Below are 6,000 nucleotides of genomic sequence, written 5' to 3'. Positions count from 1 at the left end.
GAAATAGGACCTATTCCTATAGAGTCTGGCAGGGGTCAAGAATACCCTGCAAGCATGCTATTGCCTACATCACCTCAATTCCAGGTGCAAGACTAGAAGATCATGTAGATGATTTCTTCTCTGTCCAGAAGTTCAAGGATGCCTATGCAGGCTCTATCCCATGCATTCCTAACAAGTCCATGTGGCCCAAAGCAACACATGGCTTCTTCATGCACCCTCCATGTCTCAAGTCCACTGGTGGTAGGAGGAAGAACAGGATGAAGTCAGCTGTTGAGGGAGGCAGTAAGAAGAAGTCAAAGAAGCATGAGTGTCCTATATGCCATGAGTTAGGCCACCACTGGTACACCTGCAAGAATGGGAACCCAGAAGACATTACTGCAATGGAGGCTGAAAGGTAAACATGTACTTTATTTTCATTTGTCCTATAAATTAAATACATGTACTAACTGTAAACTTGTCCTTTGCAGGGGTCTCCCAAAGAAAAGGCAGACGAAAGTAGCAAGTTACAATACAGAGACTAGCCTTGTTGTGAAAACTCTTGCATCAGGCATGATTTTCCCACACAATGAGGCAGTGGCCAATGCTACACACCAGAAGAGGAAGAGTAAATCATCTTCTTCATCAAAGGGTCCAGCTACCAGTACATCAGCTACCAAGAAAAGTAAGGGCCCAGCTACCAGTACATCAACATGTCATACAAATTCCCAGACTAGTAGGTAAGCATGATCCAATTCTGCATTTGCACTTTTTGATGAAACTGTGTGCTTGACCTTTCCTGGTACTTGACTATAACAGGTCTGGAACTAGGTTCCAATGACACTGTTCCCCTCCAGTCTGTGTATCTTGCCCCATTTCGTGAAGAGACTGTGCAGACAGAACCAATGGAGGTTGTTTTGCCCCAGCCTTCACCAAGGAAGAAGATAGGGTTGAAGAAGAAGCTTACACCAAAAAAGCTTTCAATTGTGCTAGCCTGCCTAGCCAGCCCAGCCAGCCCAGCTTCTAATACCAGGAGCAAGAAGAAGGTAGGGTTTAAATGAAAACCACCTGTGTTTAGTTGTTATTTTGGTGATTTGGCTGCAAAAACTACTGCTGCTTTGCTATCACTTTATTTTGGCATGACTGTGATGTAAGATGAAACTATGATGTGAGATGAATGACTATGAGATGGAACTCTATTGGTTAGATGAAACTTTGTGAGATGTTTTTTTTGAGATGTCAGAATTACTATGTTATCATAAATTAGATCATAACTCTGATGAAAACCATTCATTCATGCATCACTAGTCTTCATTCAAACACACACATACACAGTCTGCATACATAGGGCCTTACTTTTTCATGATAGCATACAAAGCAAGAAAGATGCACACAAACACCAGCTTTTCAATCCACCTAAGCTGCTGAAGAACCCTATCTTCCACTACTGCATTGCCTACAATTCTAGCCGACTAGGGAATCTTCCTGGACGATGGCCAGAGGAGCTGCTGTAGAGATAGGAGCTGGTGCTGCCACTGCCTGCAGAGGAATGGCCTGTAATGGAGCAGGTGCTTTAGGTGGGTGCACAACAGTGTCCTCCATTTCGTCCTCCCATTGATAAAACTGGCACCCTCCGGCCTATAAACAACAGCATCAACAGATTAGCACCAAACAGGGAATAAAGAACAACCTATGAATGAATGAGCAAGGAAGAAAAACGAACTGCAAAGTACGGGCACTTGTGGAAAGCACGATTGTGGTTGTTCGTAGTCATCGATATGAATCGATTAGCTAGCACACTACAGTTGGGGCACATGACCCGCCTGGGCCTCCTCCCATAGCTGCTTGACGCTTGAGACATGGCACTGGCAGCAAGGTAGCAGGAGAGACAAAAAGGAGAAGAATGAGTGGGAAGGGAGGGCTGAGGGCCTATTTATAGCACCAAGCGGGGTCTCTTTGGCGCCAAGCCCAGTGCCTTTGGAGCCAAAAAACTTGCCCACGTCAGCCATCTTGGCGCTCAAACGCTTGGTCAGGGAGTGGCATACAGGGCAAACGGCAATTTCACTCATCCTCCCTAGACTGACGGGCACTTCGGTCTTTTCTCCTCACTGTTACACACCGTTACCAGTAAAAATGGACGGAATGGCTTGGGGGGCAAAGAAATAAAGTGTCATGGCACCTAGGTAAGTCCGAACTTTTTAGTGGCCTGTAAGGAAAAGGCCATCTTTTTTAATGGTACATAGGGAAAAGGCTCTTTGGCTTCGGTTGCTGCTTACTATGATGTCATATATGATGGGATAAGTCTCATGTGTGGGGTGATCTTTGTGGGGCTGTGTTGGTCACATGGTCTTTGTGGCTGCATGGTCTGTTTTTAGGACAACATCTTAGACTAGAGGACAACATCTTAGAGGACAACATCTTAGCATCTAAGACAGCATCTTAGACTAGCATCTTGGCATATGCTTGGCTGGCTAGCAGCCTATAAATATGTACCCCCAACCCCTCAGGTTGGCATGGCATTTGGAAATAAACTAAAAAATTACCCCAACTCCTAGTGTCATCCTCTCGATAAGAGTAAGAATTCTGCTACTACTAAGAGTAAGAATTCAGCGACTAACAACTGGTATAAGAGCCGTACTATCTTGTAGCCTGAGCATCTCCTGCTTATCTTCTTTCCCAGCCTCACAACAGCCCCAGCTAAGAGCAGCAGTAGCTCCGGCCGCTCCTGCTCACTCCTCTCCCTCTACGCACGTAGCAGCCCCCCGGTAGCACATCATGTACGCAGGGTAGTCTCAGCGCTCGGTCGCCTCGAGCACGTGGAGTCGGCAGGAGGTCGAACTTGCCGCGGCAGAGGAACGCGAGCGAGCGGCGGTAGAGATCGCTGTGGCGGCGGCAAGGGCATCGAGGCTGGCAGCGGCAGAGCTGGCAGCAGCCAGAGCAGAGGCGGAAGCATCGATGGCGGCGGATGCAGCGCGTGCGGCGGCAGCAGAGGTCGAGGCCCTACGCGGCAACATCAGCAGCTTCGTTTCTGCTAACGACAGCGCCGACGTGGACCTCGAGTTGCTAGGGAGGGAGGGAGGACGAGCGCGGGCGGCGCAGTGTGCAGCCACGCACGCCCACGAGTGCGGCGGCAGCCCCTGACAGGCACGGATGTGCTGGTGGCGCTCCTAGAGGAGGCACGCACGGCGGCGATGCTCCTGGAGGAGGCGCGCACAGCGACGGTGGCGGATGGGTCGATGGAGAGCACGGCCTTCACAGGCAGCGTGGCTCTCTCTCCCCAGATCGATACCGTGGTTACAACGGGCTCCAGGCTATCGTCAGGGACGTTGGCCCTAGCGGTGGGTGGCCTACCCTCACCAAGACCAACTACGTCAAGTGGGCTGTGGTGATGAGGGTAAAGCTCTAGGTGCGGCACATGTGGGAGGCAGTCCGGTACGACGACGTCGACTATGACCTAGATCGACAGGGCGATGGATGCCCTCATCACTGCAGTCCTACCTGAGATGCAGTTCTCGCTTACCAACAAGCGGACTGCCAAGGAGGCTTGGGACGCCATCGCTGCAGCACGCATCGGCAGCGACCATGCCCGCAAGTCCACACTGTAGGCACTTCGCAAGGAGTGGGAGAACCTAGGCCTTCAAGCCAGGTGAGGACATTGATGACTTCGCTCTCCGTCTCAACACTATGTTACAGAAGATGGTGCAGTTCGGCGATGACACCTACGGCGAGGAGAGAGCTGTCGAAAAGCTCTTCCGCTGTGTTCCCCAAGAAGTACAAGCAGATGGCTCGCTCGATCGAGTCTCTGCTGGATCTCTCCACGATGTCGATCGAGGAGGCGATAGGTCGCCTCAAGGTAGTCGACAACGATGAGCCACAGTCCCTCTCGGGGCCCATCACCACTGGTGGGAAGCTTCCTTCTCACTCGGGAGGAGTGGCTTGCCAGCCAAGGTGACCAGAAGAAGGGGGAGCCTTCTTCCACGATAGTCAGCCGCAAGCGTGGCAAGCCGCGCAAGGCACGTAGAGACGCCTAGGCCAGGGCGTGAGGACGTGCCGAAGGTGATGCCCGCGGAGGCACCTAGGGCAGCGCCGCCGGTAGGCACAAGCCGGCACGAGACGACGCCTGCCGCAACTGCGGCTAGCTTGGCCATTGGGCCAAGGACTGTCGACAGCTATGATGTGGCCAGGCCCACGTCACATAGGCGGAGGAGGAGGAGCTGACTCTGTTCATGGCACATGCAAGCATCGAGCTACCTCTAGCGGCACTGGCCGCAGCGGCTATCCTCCACCTTGACGAGCCAAAAGCACACACCCTCCTCGGCAATGGCTCCGGCAACGACAAGACTAACAGGTGGTGCCTCGACACCAGGCGCCACCCATCACATGACCGGTCGACAGGAGTTCTTCACCGAGCTTGACTCTAGCGTCCGAGGCTCCATCAAGTTTGGGGATGCCTCCGACGTGGAGATCAAGGGCGTCGGCTCTGTCATCTTCACCGCCATGTCTGGTGAGCACAGGCTGCTCACCAGGAGTCTACTACATCCCCACTGTTGAGGAACTCCATCATCAGCTTGGGACAGCTAGATGAGAACAGTTCACGTGTGGTGGTTGAGGATGGAGTCATGAGGATTTGGGATCGCCATCGTCGCCTTCTTGCCAAGGTATCCAGAAGCGCAAATCGACTCTACATCCTTAACGTGCAGGTGGCACAACCTCTCTGTCTCGCTGCTCGTCGGGATGACGAGGCGTGGTAGTGGCACGAGCGCTTCGGGCACCTTCACTTCGAGGCCCTAAAGTGGCTCAGTGCCACGGAGATGGTGCGTGGCCTGCCGTGCCTCGACCATGTGGAGCAGCTCTGCGACGTCTGCGTGTTGATGAAGTAGAGGCGAACTCCCCTTTCCCCAGCGGGCAAGCTTTCAAGCCAAGGAGAGGCTCGAGCTTGTGCACGGGGACTTATGTGGCCCGATGACACCGGCCACACTGGGAGGACGATGCTACTTCCTGCTGCTCATCGATGACCTCTCCCGCTACATGTGAGTGATGGTCCTCGGCAGCAAGGGAGAGGCTGCGGACGCCATTAGGCGCTCGTAGGCTGCTGCGGAGGCGGAGTACGGCCGCAAGCTGCGCGTGTTGCGCACCGACAACGGCGGCAAATTCACGGCGGCTGAATTTGCGTCGTACTGCGCTGATGAGGGCATTCAGCGCCACTACTCCGCGCCGTACAGCCTGAAGCAGAACGACGTCGTCGAGCGGCGCAACCAGACGGTTGTGGGGATGGCTCGGGCCCTTCTCAAGCAGAGGGGATGTCGCCTATCTTCTGGGGAGAGGTGGTGGTGGCGGCCGTCTACATCCTCAATCGCTCGCCTACCAAAGCGCTCGACGGTAGGACACCGTACGAGGCTTGGCATGGGCGCAAGCCGGCAGTCTCCCACTTGTGGGTCTTCGGCTACCTCGCGTTTGCCAAGGAGCTTGGCCACATCAGCAAGCTCGACTGACAGGAGCACTCCGGGAGTGTTCATCAGCTACATGGAGGGCTCAAAGGCCTATCGCATCCTCGACCCAAAGACACAGCGTGTGCGCACGACGCGCGACGTTGTGTTCGACAAAGGGCGAGGATGGGCGTGGGACAAGGTGGTGGACGACGGCTCGGCTCCGACGTACGACGACTTCACTGTCGAGTACGTCCACTTCGAGGGACCTGGGGGAGTAGGCAGTTCTTCTTCGGTGAGCGCGTCTACCACAATCCCCGAGCCTCCATCCGACCCCAGGTGCCTGCTACTCCGACAGCACCACGCTCTCCAGCCTAGGACCTCGGCTGCGATGAGTCCTTCACCGGCTCCACCACAGCCGGCACCGCCACGCACTCCAGCACCGACAGGCACCTCTCCGGGCACGTCTACTCCAACACCAGCTCGTGTCGAGCACAGCCCGGTTGAGCTCGCTACTCCACTCTCTCACGACGAGGAGCGCATCGACAGCGTACCACGACGGTGAGCCATTGCAGTACCAGTACGATGGAGAACCTTC

This window comes from Miscanthus floridulus, chromosome 19 (genome assembly GCF_019320115.1).
Source record: "Miscanthus floridulus cultivar M001 chromosome 19, ASM1932011v1, whole genome shotgun sequence".
Taxonomy (NCBI): Eukaryota; Viridiplantae; Streptophyta; class Magnoliopsida; order Poales; family Poaceae; genus Miscanthus; species Miscanthus floridulus.
This window is presented reverse-complemented; position numbering follows the sequence as displayed.